A 13,829-nucleotide genomic window follows, 5' to 3' on the forward strand; every position below is an offset into this window, starting at 1 on the left:
CACAATTCAGCTCTCATACTGTCATTGGCTTAATGTAAAACGTAGCCAAGGGAAGAGGGTCAGGACAGGGAAGGAATGGTGGGGGAAAGATACGTGATCAGGATTTTATTACAGTTCCAAGAAACTGGTATTGGGCAAAAGTTAAACTGTCTTCTGTATTTCTAAGCTGAGAACAAAATCTTAATTATTGAAAAATGTTAGAGAAACAAGGTTATTCTTGGGATTTGAGGCAGGGGCAGATGGAGACTTCTTCAGTGACACGTCCTGGGTTTAAAATGGGGTTGCAAAGTGCCAGGTGGAGCATGGAGAGTGTCTGGAATTACAACTGAACTCCAGACTATAGAGATCAATTCTCTTGGAGCAAATGGCTGTTTGGAGAGTGGAGTCAAGAGCATGATACCCTGTTAAGGTCCCTCCCCTCCCTATACCCTTAAATCTCCAGGAATTTCCCAGCCCAGAGTTGGCAACCCTAGTTGTGAAGGCAAAACTAATAAGCAGTTTTGAAAGTATTGCTGTTTGCATTGAAGCCAAACCACCACAACAGGGTACAAGCCTAAGCCATGGAATAATCAGTTCTAGGCAAATAAGGGCGTTTTTTTTTTAAATACTTGCATCCTAGAGTAAAATGGGGACAAAACTCAGACCTAGCATTCAAAATATGTACTATTTATCAGAGATAAATTATTCTTGTCCTCGTTTTTTAAAGTGACTGTTTGGAGCCCTTTGCAAACTTTCTTAGGCTGATTTACACTTTGAGGAACAAATTAGTAATTTCGTGAAGCTGAAAAGCTTGACATATTTTGGCAGGAATTGTGTAGTTTCTAACAAAGCCCCAAAGCAGTGCTTCAGATTTTGCACTCACATAGGTAGGCAGATATTATGGGCTGGATCTAAAAGTGTCTTTCATGAACAGAAGGACACCTTTCATGGGTGGGAAAACTTCTTCCATGTGCAAGACACCTTATTGTTGGGCTTCAACCCATTGGCTTTCAAATATTTGAAATGAACCTAATGTAAATATATAGGAAAGTGACATGCAATGTTAAAAAGGTGGCATCAGGAAAGATCAGATTCAAGACTTGAATTGTGCCAGGCTTGATGGCATTCCTACATTTATTTTTATAATGGTCACTTCTGTAATATTAATTCTTACTTGTAACACGCTTCCCATCTTCAAGTTTGTGAAGTATCATCAATATTTCTATTAAATATTTAGAATATGCTGAAATATTCAATGAAAAAGAAATGCCACAGTCATCTTATTGTCAAAGAAAAATATTAGGCAAATTAACCCAGTAGCATCAGGGTATATTTAAAGTCCTAAGATTATAAGCAAGAAAAAAAAATAGAATTGGATTAAGAAAAATTAGTATTCTCCTGTGCCTGCTATTTTACAGGTGTCAAATGGGCTTGGAAGGAACTCTGCAATAAAAAGGAATCATGTTTGAAGATCAAGAAGCTGTAATTTCAAAGTCCATAGTATGTACCGAAAATGAGCCAGCTTGGTGTGGTGGTTGTGATGGCCTCTAATCTGGAGAACTGGGTTTGATTCCCCACTCCTGCTCCACATGCAGTAGCTTGGGTGACCATAGGCGAGTCACAGTTCTCTCAGAATTCTCAGGGTGTCTGTTGTGGGAGAAGGAAGGGAAGGCGATTGGTAACCGCTTTGGGATTTCTTCAGGTAATAAAAAGCAGGGTACATAAAACAGCTCTTCCCCTCTCTTCTAAAAATCCCATCTGATTACCTGCATCTGTTTTGGTCATACAAGCAGATAATTGGTAATAGGACTGGTATTTCTCTTTAATATTCCTATGCGGTTCTCTTGTACCTCATTAACAAACAATGTGTGCTTTGAGTCTCTACACATCTTGGGAAACATCTGCCAATAATGGCTTTGCAAAGTATGTGCACCCACTAAAACAGACATGTATGTGATCTTCTCACTAAGCAAAGTACACAGTTTCTCTGCAAATTCGTGAGTAAAATACTTTGTGAAGACACCTAAGAAAAGCAGCCTTTTTTCTTACTAGTGTTGAAATCAATGAATACATTGCTAAAGCGGATTCTTGGCTAATCCCGAAAGTGCCTCTGATGGTCCGTGTGGATAGGGTAGGAGCTCAGTGCTCTGGCATTTAGAGTTGGTGGGGCATCAGAAAATGTATTGACAGAGCATAGCAAATAAAAGATAGTAAATGGTTAGAAAACAAGAGCATAATTCCACATAATACAAACATTTCCATGAATTTGTCCATCCTATACTTATGGCTTTCTGTGTATCTTGGTAGTAGGTATTCACTGGTTTAAACAGTTTAAATTTTCTATATATCTCAAAAGAAAGATTCCATATTTAGTAAGTTTCTGCAACATGCCAATTCTCTGCTGACAGATGGTTTAGTAGACTAAACCCCTCTCTCTTATGAGCACTAAAAGGAACCTCAGAGAGCCACGGAGCTGTTAGGATACAGCTCAGACTAATTTCTGCATTAGTCAGTTGCAGGTGTTTATTGGACAGATAGGCTAGAAGCACTTCGGTGAAGAAAAATGAAATTCTGATGGCTATCTGATCAGACATCATTCTGTTTCTGCTTGGTTAGTTAACATGCAATGTCTAGGGCATAAATTCTACATGTTATTTTTGAACATGCACTAAAAACATGCACCACTTATCTTTCCATAACTTCAGTACGTGTATGGTCCATTCTTAACCGTTTAAATAAAAACTTTCACAAAAAGTTTAAAAAATAGCATTTGGGTAGCAGAAATTACCTGACTTTTCTCTATGTAAGAAAAGCATTTATGGTTTATTATTCCGCTGTTAGCTCCATGCTCTGGAGCAATTTATGTGTCCGTCACTCTTAACATTGGAATATCTTTTGTCTGAGACTGAGCCCAGCCTTAGGAGTCATGCCCAAAGGGAAATCAACTGACAAGGGCAGCAAGGGTGGCTACCCAAAACTCACTGCAGCTGGTACAAGCCTTAGAAGACTAGAGTGGCAGCAGAAGTATTATTTATTTTATTTATGACAGGTGTCATAGAGCCAGGAGATCCGAGGATTGTCCAGCCACCAGGCAAGGGATGTTCAGAAGTGGTTTGCCACTGCCTGCCTCCATGCCATGGCCCCTAGTTTCCTTGGAGGAACTACCACCCACATCCTTGGAGGATCTCCCATCTAAATAGTAGCCAGGGTCAGCCCATTTTAGCTTTGTAGATCTGATGAGATCAGGCTTGCCTTGGTTATCCAGGTCAGAGCAGCAGCAGAAAGTTAGCAATGGGCAGGGCAGCACTACAGAAAAATAGGAGGCCAGTGGGGAGGAGACAGAACAGGCATCATGGCACCACTGGGTTTGGGCAGGCCCTCTGAAAGCTGACCCAGCCCAGCTGATACAAATTTCCTCTCTGGCAGACCTCCTGAGACAGCCAATCAGGGGATGACAGGCGGCAGCTACAGGGGGCCATCGTAGAAAGGACAGGTAGAAAGGCTACACCACATAGAGGGCCTGGCATTGGGGGAGGGTGGAAAAGAAGCACGGCCAAGTGCAACCCATATAAGGCAGTTTCCACAACAGTCTATGGAGGAAGCTGTAGATCAGAGGTGGCAGGGGTCATAGCAACTGGTAATCCATGGACATCTGGAGAGTCACAGTTTGGCCACTCCTGCCATAGATTCTGCCCCTGGACTGTGAGAAAAGATTGTCATGAGAGAGAGAGGAGCCATAGATTGCGAACCCCTGCTTTCCCCATTCTGAGGCCTGGGGAGTTAAGGGGTTGATGTACACCTAACAGACTTCAGGGTCAGCTAGGGGAAAGTACCACATTTGGCAATGCAAGGACTTAATCCTGGGTCTGCAAATGAAATAACTTCTATACAGCCGAAGGGAAGGGTTCCATCTAAGGTGAAGCTTGAGAATCTCTCATTTTATGCACCAGGGATAGGGTTGAGGTTTGGAAATGACTATCACAGCTTAATGTCCATGATCCAAAATATCATGAGATCCTCCCTGAAATTCCAGGGAATATGACTAAGAAGGATTTAAAGATGCACTGGCAGTGCATGGAGTGAATTGGCATGGAGTTAATTGGCATTTAGAACTAGTTCGCAGGACATCAGCATACACACGTTTCACAAATCCTAGCATGAAAGTAAGTCTTGGTTTCACATAGTGACACACATCATGTTTCTATTTGGTATATGCTAGATCTATAGGTATTTTCTTCTGCAGTGAAGATTTACACATGATTTTCTGAGTAAACTTACTCCCATGTATCTGTATACATGTATTTACATCTACAGTAGGGATCTCCTGCATGGTTCCCATTGCACCATGACACCCACCAACACCTTTCCTGGCACCCATCACATGCTTCTAGAAAGGGGAGGGGCCAGGTAGAGCTTTTGCTGAGGAAATCTTCTGATTGACCATTTGTAGTTTGATTGATTGTGCAGATTTTTTAAACATTTCCTTGGCAGCAGCTGACACCACACCACAACTTCTTAATGGTATGATTAATGGTAAGTTGGATGAGTCATTTTGTGGCTGGCTCCACCTCCTGTTGCAGCCATTTTGTAGCTGTACCTACCATGGAATGCCAGAATTCCACAGGCTCAAAAGTTTGTGGACATCTGATCTAGAGCATAAGAGGAGCTGGGGAAACGTTCACTCCTTCACCTGTTTCTGATGAAACGGAGAAATTGAGCTGAGTGTCAGAAGTATGCTTATTTATTTATTTACAAATTTTCTCTCTCACCTTTCTATACAATCAGAGCCACTAAAGCAACTAACAATTAGAACAGAACATTATGAAAGCATATTAAATACAAAGCTAAGACATATCTATAAAACAAGCAGAACAGTTAAAACTGCAGGGAGAAGGGTCACCGAGAGAACATCAGATGGGACAAATAAGTTGCCACCTGCTGGTGTAAGACAGTGACAGGAGACAGAAAAATATGCCTGAACTGGTTCTAAAGAACATCAAAAACTTTACAAGATCACAAATGAAGCCTTACCACTGATCTTTCATGGCTCAGATTTAGCCCTAAGCTTTTTGTCTTTTTCTTGCAGTATTGATTGCAGTGCACATATGATTAGATTGTATTGCAGACAGTGGGGTAGATCCTACTACGCAATTGAGCAAAGTTTCAAACTTTTATCCAACTTATGGAGACTTTCTCCAACTCCAGCTACTTCTGTTAGCAGAAGACTTCTTGGAGGATGGTTGAATTCTCCCCACTTCCTAGCGGTCCAGGACCAGCTCCCCAGTCTGCAACACAGGCTGTCCTTGCAAGCCACATAGCCAAGCACCAGAATAATGGCCAGATCTAAACATTTTCAGATCTAATTGGCTATCATTAAATTTTCCATTTAGATTACTCATAACAATGAAGTGATTATCAGGTAATTTGTTATTTGAATGTACACACTTAGTATTCTTCTTATCCAGGGAACTTTGGGTCTCTTCCTCTTTTTGTTCTAACATCTTGGAGCCTTGTTCCACTGTCAGTATTTTATTCTTCAAATTATCATTTTGTGTGGCATGTGACCATATCATCCTTAGGAGGAAGAATAAAGTATTACAAAGTAGATATGACTTCTTCAGTTTCCTAATAAATGAAATTTCTTCCAGTTGATAAACTATGCCTCTGACCACATAATTAAGGGGGCTTTAATGTCCACATTATCTGAAAGTGCCAATTTCTATCTCTTCCTGATCTGGCCTCTCCTTACCTTAGAGATCAGATGCAGCTTCCCCACTCTCTGTTCTACACAGGATAATAGGCAGCTGATCTCCAAATGTGGTATTCTATCATTAAATCCATTTTTCTTTCAGTTCACTTCATAAAAATGCCATCCATTTTGGAAGCCAAGTGAAAGTCTGGTCTGTAAATAGTTGCATACTACTTAATTACTATTGCAACCAGGTACAAACTTGCCATAGTATTGCTGCATGTGTTGATATAATACTTTAATAATCCTTAAAAATCATATTATCTGAAAAATTATGTATCACGTAATGCATAAAAAGTAAGATTAATCAACTATCCAAGAAAGAAACAGATTCTCATGAAGATAATTCCTCAGCACAAACAGGACACCCATTTACAAATGAATAACCTCAATGAAAACAGTTGCATTAGCATGGAATTAAAACCAGTAACAAAATACAGGAAAGATATTCTAGAAATGCTGTTATTTTTTTAGAAATATGAAATGCAGCTCTCAGACAAGGGCTCCATTTCATGGCAATATTACGAAATATAAATTAAGAACATTGTCATGTTTTCCCCTTCTGCTTCAGTCTCTCTGAGGGCCAAACTAAACATTACTGTTTTTAACAGTTTCCTGCAACTCAGAGTTGCAGGAAACAACTTCCAAAAACAGAGAGCCCAAACAGAATTCAGATAGTGAAGTGGAGGAGGAAAGGCTCCTGGTCCCCCCCCCAGGATGGTCCAAAAACTGTGCTGAGTGGTTATTTCCCTTATTTGGCTGCTCCTTGTGCACAGATACACCACATAGAGCAGCAAAATAACTCCCCCACAGCACAGTGTTCATGTGTGGAAATGACTGGTGGGGGGAGGCAGGAGTTCTTCCTCTCCTTCAGTGCTATTAAGAGCCTGTTTGGGCTATCAAATTTTTTTTTCAAACAAAGTGTTCCTGACAGCTGCTCTAAAAGTGTTTGGCTCTAAGCAGTGTTTGGCTCTAAGCAGGTATGTCCCTTATCATACTCAGGTATACACCAATGAGGAACTCCCAGGAAAGTGTCCCAAGGAACTCACAGGAAAGTGTTCCAGCCAGGCAGGAAAAGCTGTGGGGGGCCTGCCTCCTTCCCACCACATCCCCCAAGGCCCAAACTTGGTGGGAAAGGCCATGGGGGCTGCCTCCTTCCCACTCACCTCCATCTTCTTGCTTTAGGATGCTTAGGGCTGATCCTGCATTGAGCAGGGGGTTGGACTAGATGGCCTGTATGGCCCCTTCCAACTCTATGATTCTATGATTCCAAAGGGCAGGCAGGGCAAGGAAGGTCATGGGTGAGGAGGCTGCTTCCTTCCTGCCTCCCACATCTCCCAAAGGCTGGGTTAGGAAGGCTGCTGGATCCCACCAGCCCCTCTGAAGAGAGGGAGGGTCAGGGAAAGCAAGAAGCACTCCGATGGTGAGCTGCAGGGCCATGGGGAGATGTTGTGAGCCCAGGTCCTGTTAGGGAGGACTCCTTGGAGGAAAAGCATTGCCAGGAGCTCCCAGCTTCACCTGAGCCTCTGCTGGATGAGAGTTTATCCCAAGCTGATGTTCATTAGGCATAGAACTCTAAGCAGCAGGAGGGAATGGAGCTGCAGACAAACCAGAGCTTAGTTGTTATAGGAGCTTCTCATTCCTCTGCCCAGCCTCCAGCTGTAGCTTCCTGCCTTGCCAGCCCCCTGGCTCACCTGAGCCTATTAAGCAATGCCAGCTATGTGATGGAAGAGAATTCCAATCTAAACGGCACCACAACTTGTTACCAAGACAGTTGTTGACTGGCAAGGACTGTGAGTCATCATAGAATGAGGACTGATAGGCTGCTGACAGCCTATATTAACTTGAGGCTGGGAGGCCTGGGTTGTGGACACAATCTGTGATCTGCTTCTTCTACTGATAACCTTGGGCTACCTGAAAAAATCCCTTGATTCATTGGACTAAGATATTCTGTCCCTTGGCATTCTGTTTTTGAAATATTGATTATTTGCAGCTCATCTGTGCTTCCTTCCAGCAGAGAGCTGAAACCTAAGACTAACACAAGAGGCAAAGGAAAGAGCTAGCTTCCCTCTCTTGCCTGGAGGAGATGGAGAGTGGGAAGAGGCTGAGAATAAAGCAACTTACCAGCAGCAGGGCTTTTCAGAGAGGCCAGTACTTCTTCCACCCAGGAAGCAGCAAGAAGAGAAAGAAGAGGACAAGTCTATGGTTGAGGCTAGTGTAGGCAGAAGATCTGGTTGGCCCCTCCCATCAGGAAGTATATCACCCTTTGACCATTGTATTGTAGCGTGGTTTTAATGAGTTTTTAAATGGCTTTTATTGTTGTGGGATTTTTTAATTGTTGCAACCTGCCACAGGCTGGCATACCGAGAGTGGCAGGTAAGAAATATAAATCGCTCTTGTCGTCATCTTCATAATTGTCCCCACAATTGGCCCTCATTGTTATATTATTGTTGTTGTATTTGACTATGTTATATGTCAGTTCCACGTATCCCCCCGTGATGTTGCATGTAAACCATCCTGAGCCATATGGAAGAGTGGCATAGAAATCAAATAAATAAATAAATTGTAAGAGTGCTGTCTCCCTATTGGCGGCCCACCCCCAGGAAGGGCCAATCAGACAGGGTGTGCATTGTCTGCATGCAATTTCAACTGATTGGCCCTCATTGGCAGAATGCAATTTGTACTGTTTGGCCCTAATTGGCAGAGTGCTATCTTCCCATTGGCAGCACACCCCTGGGAGGGCCAATCAGGTAGGGAGTGAGTTGACTGCATGCAAGTTCAACTTTATAATGTTTAGTGATGATTTCTTCCACATTTGCCATGCATTCCCCTTTTGCCTTCTGCATGCTAATGCACTTTCATTTCACAGGAGCATCAGGCTTTCTTTTCCCTTCTGCATGGCTTTTGCTGCCTTCAGACTTCAGTTTTTTTCCATTAGCTTTATATCTATTTTATTCTCCCAGTTTCCCCCCATTCTTAGCTCCTAAAGTGAAGGAAATTCACAAGCAGAATGATTTCATTGGATTTTCTCCTCCCCACTCCAAGAGACCATGCCTCCATCACCAACATTGTGTTGTGGCCTTTCCTCATTGGCTAGTTTCTAGTAGGGAGTGCCTTTCGAAATTGTAAAGAGAGATTCTTAAAGTTGCTTTGACTTCTGGGTAGCCATCTTAGTAGAAAGGTTTGCTGCCTTTATCTTGACTAAACTCCAACAATGTTAAAGCATTTTTTTAAATTTATAAGCCCTCCCCCCCCCACTTATGAATCAGGGTCCATCATGAGTGTGATAACTATATACAAGCCTTTCTTGTGGATCCCCTCCTGTGTCTCTCCCCTTCGTCCTCTCAACATGCGCATTGCACAGCCAGGGTAGGGGGGAAGGTTTTTTAAACCCATCAGGATATTGTGTCTGTAGATCTGCCAAGGACCGGGCTTGGGGTCTGAGGCAGGATCATACACCTGAGTACGTAATTGGCCAGTGCATGTCAGATCCATGTGCAAAATCCAGCCTGTTGAAAATGAAACTGATCAATAGTGCATACTGGCGGTAAGTTTCTTTTGTTCTTTTATATAACCCTGTTCTTTCAGGGTTTGTGTGGGTTTCCTAGTTCTGTTTTGCCTCTTGAACCTTTGAGCTGGGGTCACAATAAAGAGCTGAAATGAACTCCCAGTGTCCTGGTCTCTGAACCCACAGATCTAACAAGGGAAATCTTCATATGTTTTTTATCAGCTTCAACCTAGTCTGTATAGTTCAATTAGTAAGATGCCATCCTGAAGATCAGAATGTTGTAGTTTGAAACACCTGTGAGTGTTTATTTCCCCCCCCGCATAAAAGTCACCATGCTGATTCAATTTATATTTTGAAAAGCTCATGTTTTAAAAATGCCTATACCATATTTTCAAAAGCAAAAAATGTAAACTGAATCAGCATGGTAAATTCTGTGAATTTTCCTGTCATTCCAAACAGACCCGTTTTAGTAACTGAATGCTAGTAGAATTTATTTACCTGTTCATACAAACCTATTTGAGTCAGGTTCACAAAGTGCCTACGAGCCACTTCTGAGGGAAACTTGTTTCCTGTCCCTCATTTTCTACCCCTTATGAATCTCTATGATTTGCTGTTTAAAATTTCCACAGCACTTCCCACAATGTCCTCCCACCCCACCCCCTTTTTCATCATGCAATCTCCACCAATCTTCTGCATCTGTGTCTCAGTTTTATCCCACTTGTTTCCATATCCAGTCAGATCAACAGCAGTTCAGGGTCAGGTGTCTGACCACCCAGCTCACATGGACACTGGCTGGTTCTGCACTTACTTGGGGGGGGGGAATGGAGCACTTGGGGTTCAGTGACATTTTAGATATAGTAGGGCTCTCAGAAACATGGTGGAATGGGGAAAATCTATGGGATACAGTCATTCCTGGGTATATAGGCAGGATAGGGAGAGACAGGTTGTTGATTGTGTTGTATCATACATCAAAGAGAAACAAATAAGAAAACATCAAGGGAATTAACTCCCTAACAGAAGTGATATGTGTGGGACTACTGGGGCCTAACGGTGGCTTAAAAGTGGGGTATACTATTGCCCACCTGATCAAACTTTTGAAGCTGACCTTAAGGTGGAAAAGGAAATAAGAGAAGGGCCTAAAGCAGATAATGTCATTACATTGGAATACCTCAACTACCTTCACGGTGATATGGGGAAATGTGTTTGATTCATGCTGTAGAAATGAGATTCCTAGACATCATAAATGACTGTGTATTGGCCTCAGAGCCAACTAGGGGGATAATGATTTTTGGTCTGGGTTTAGAGTGGGACACAAGACCTGGTAAGCATAGTAGAGGTTGTTATACCAGTTGGGAATAATGACCACGATGCTATTATGTTCAGCATTCAGGTCAATGGAAAGTTACCCCTAAAGACCAAAACTGTAACATTTGATTTCAAAAAAGAGAACACGAATGAGGGTAATAGTAAAAAGGAACTTGACTGGGAAACACAAGGGAGTCAGATCCCAAAGATGCTTGGAAGCCATTTAAAACCACATTAATTTAAGCCCAAATAGAATGCATTCCACAGGTTCCTTTGGAATGCTAAGAACAGATCAGGGTATTTCAAAAAGGACATTGCAGAGTTGGAAAAATACAGAGGAGGGCAGCCAAGATGATTATCAGGTTGGAGCACCTTCCCTATGAGGAAAGGCTGAAGTGTCTGGAACTTTTCAGTTTAGAAAAGAGAGGACTAAGGGGGATGTGACAGAGGCTTATCAAAATATGCGTGAGATGAGTGGTTTTGCACTTTCTTTTCCCCCTCTATTCAGATCAATTTGAACCTGTGTCTTCCTCTTTCCTTTTCACTGAATTGAAACAGAATGCATTCTACACTTGTGTGGCTGTTCTCTCATTCCCGCTTGATTGGAGAAGCTCAAAGGGGGAAAGGGAACAGTGGTTTGCGAAGCTCCAGCTGGCACTGAAAAAGCACAAGGCTGGAGAGGGGTTTATTTCCTACTGTTCTACGGCCAAAGCAAACGGGAGTGAGGGGATGGAGCAAGAGGCTGCTTGTTTATTTTTATTTTCCTGAATGATCGGTGGGGGGGAGACAATCTGGCACATAGAAGTGTGGGCTTGGAGCACAGATACTTTAGAAATGAGGGCAAAAATAAATCTTGCTAGGGAATGGCTACAGGGAACCAGGCAGTCTTGTAACTGACACCCTGACCAATCAGCAATAGACTGCTCCTCTACATCAGCATTGGAGGCATGATAGAGGAAGTTAATCTGGTAAAACACAGGGATTTACACTTAATACTGGGGCTTTTGAAGCATTTTTCTCAAATGTAGTGAGTAATAACTGCTCCTGGATATTGCGGTGGAAAGGCAGGGTCACCACGGATCAATCATACATGTTGCAGAGGGAAAATTTAGTGCTAAATATCAGAATGGAAATCAAATAATGTGTACGTGACTTTTTAAAATTCATGATCACCGGAGTTAAAAAGCCTAGTGCAGATTCAGCCAAAGAGACATTTTTCTCCCCGCCCCCCTCCCAAAAAAGGAAGATACTGAACATGAGGACCTTTAAAGAAACTGATGGGCAATAGGTTTAGGAAAGACAAAAGGAAATAGTGCTTTACACAAAGGGTGATTAAAATGCGGAATCTGCTGCTATAAGAATAAACAGCTTTAAAGGGGGATTTTATAGATCCATGGAGATTAGATAGATACATGGATTCATTTTTGTAAAGAATCCAAAGGTACCACATCCAAAGGCACCAAACCTCTGAATCCCTGAACTAGGAGGCAACATTTGGGGAAAGCCTCAGAGGAACTGGTTGGCTATATTTTGAGACAGGATGCTAGACTAGGTAGACTACTGGTCTGACCCAGCAAGGCTTTCTTTATGTTCTTAAAGGAACTGATTTCTGTCATTTGGAGAACAGTTGTTTTCCCACTTGGAGATCTGCCAAACCCACCTGGCAACACTATCAAAACAGTACTGAAAGTGTCTGAATGAAACTGTGAAAGAAGAGCTAGGAGAGAATCCAATAGGATTAGCCTAAATTTAACTGCTACTCACAAAGGTAATGTAGAAAGTTGTTTTATCCAGCCCCCCAGCTGGGAAGCTGATCAAGCTACAAGTCTGGAAGCACCAAAAGAGTTCGTAGGAAAACAGTCTGAAAATGTTCAACATTAGGAATAAAATCTTGGGAAATGTTCTAAATGAAATAAGAATATGATTTGTATCACTGCCGGGCTTGAACTAGAATTAAGTTTTGTAAATACAGTGGTAGTTGAATTTCAAAAATGGTGCTCCTACCTTTAAAAAACAGGAGCCTTTTGTGGCACAGAGTGGTAAGGCAGCAGAAATGCTGTCTGAAGCTCTGCTCATGAGGCTGGGAGTTCGATCCCAGCAGCTGGCTCAAGGTTGACTCAGCCTTCCATCCTTCCGAGGTCGGTAAAATGAGTACCCAGCTTGCTGGGGGGTAAACGGTAATGACTGGGGAAGGCACTGGCAAACCACCCCGTATTGAGTCTGCCATGAAAATGCTAGAGGGCGTCACCCCAAGGGTCAGACATGACCCGGTGCTTGCACAGGGGATACCTTTACCTTTTTTACCTTTAAAAAATGTACACTTCTTAAAATTGGCCTGTTATATCACAATAAGCTACACACTCTACTATGCACATCATAGAAGCGGAGTTGTCACTCAAGTATGTGTTTTATGAGTGCTGGATTCATAATCTAAACTGTTGTGTTGATAACAACACAAATGCAAGGGACTGACTGCAGGAAAATCTTCAAGAATTCCTGTTAATTTCTTGCACTCTCAATTGGCACTTGTGCGTTCCCACAAGCAATTTTATTTATTGCCTTAAAAAAGCTCACCAATGACATTAAGTTATCTATGTTACACAAAACTGGGAAAAGTAGAATACTGTTTCTAGATTAGGAATATTTGAATCAATACTTTTGTGAAAGGACCAGGAAAGATGTACGCACTCGAGAGTTCCAGAGAGGTAACCAGATCAGCTTGTTGCAGCAAAATTAAACCAGAGTCCAGTGGCACCTTGAAGACTATTAATATTTTTTCCAGTATGAGCGCTTACGGGGCAGACCTCACTTCATCAGATGCTTGACATGACCATCCACAGCAGCTGTATTATACAGCAACCGGTTGCTTGTTGTTCTCTCTATAAATAACACCACTGTGGATGGATCCAATGATTGTGAGTCTTTAAGAAGCCACTTGACTCCTGTTCAATTTTATAGTCAGGATAGTTTGCACAATATGGGTGCACACATGATCTTCAATATTATATAGAACTGTCAAACTATATTAATGCCAAACAAGCTGCTCAGGTCCAAGTAGTATGAAGGACTATTGCCAACAGCAGCAATCAATTAGTTCTTTATGCGGCAAAAGAACAAAAGCTCAATCATTCTACTTTAATTAGTTCACTGCCTTGTTATGAGCCAGGTGCAAAGAAGAATCACATGGAATTTCTTGTAATAAATCAGATCAGCAGTCTAACTCAGAAGTGTCTGTTCTGGCTGGCAGCAGCCCTTTGCTTTGGTCAAATGTCTTTTGAAGTCCTCCAG

Source organism: Paroedura picta, chromosome 5 (genome assembly GCF_049243985.1).
Source record: "Paroedura picta isolate Pp20150507F chromosome 5, Ppicta_v3.0, whole genome shotgun sequence".
Lineage (NCBI taxonomy): Eukaryota > Metazoa > Chordata > Lepidosauria > Squamata > Gekkonidae > Paroedura > Paroedura picta.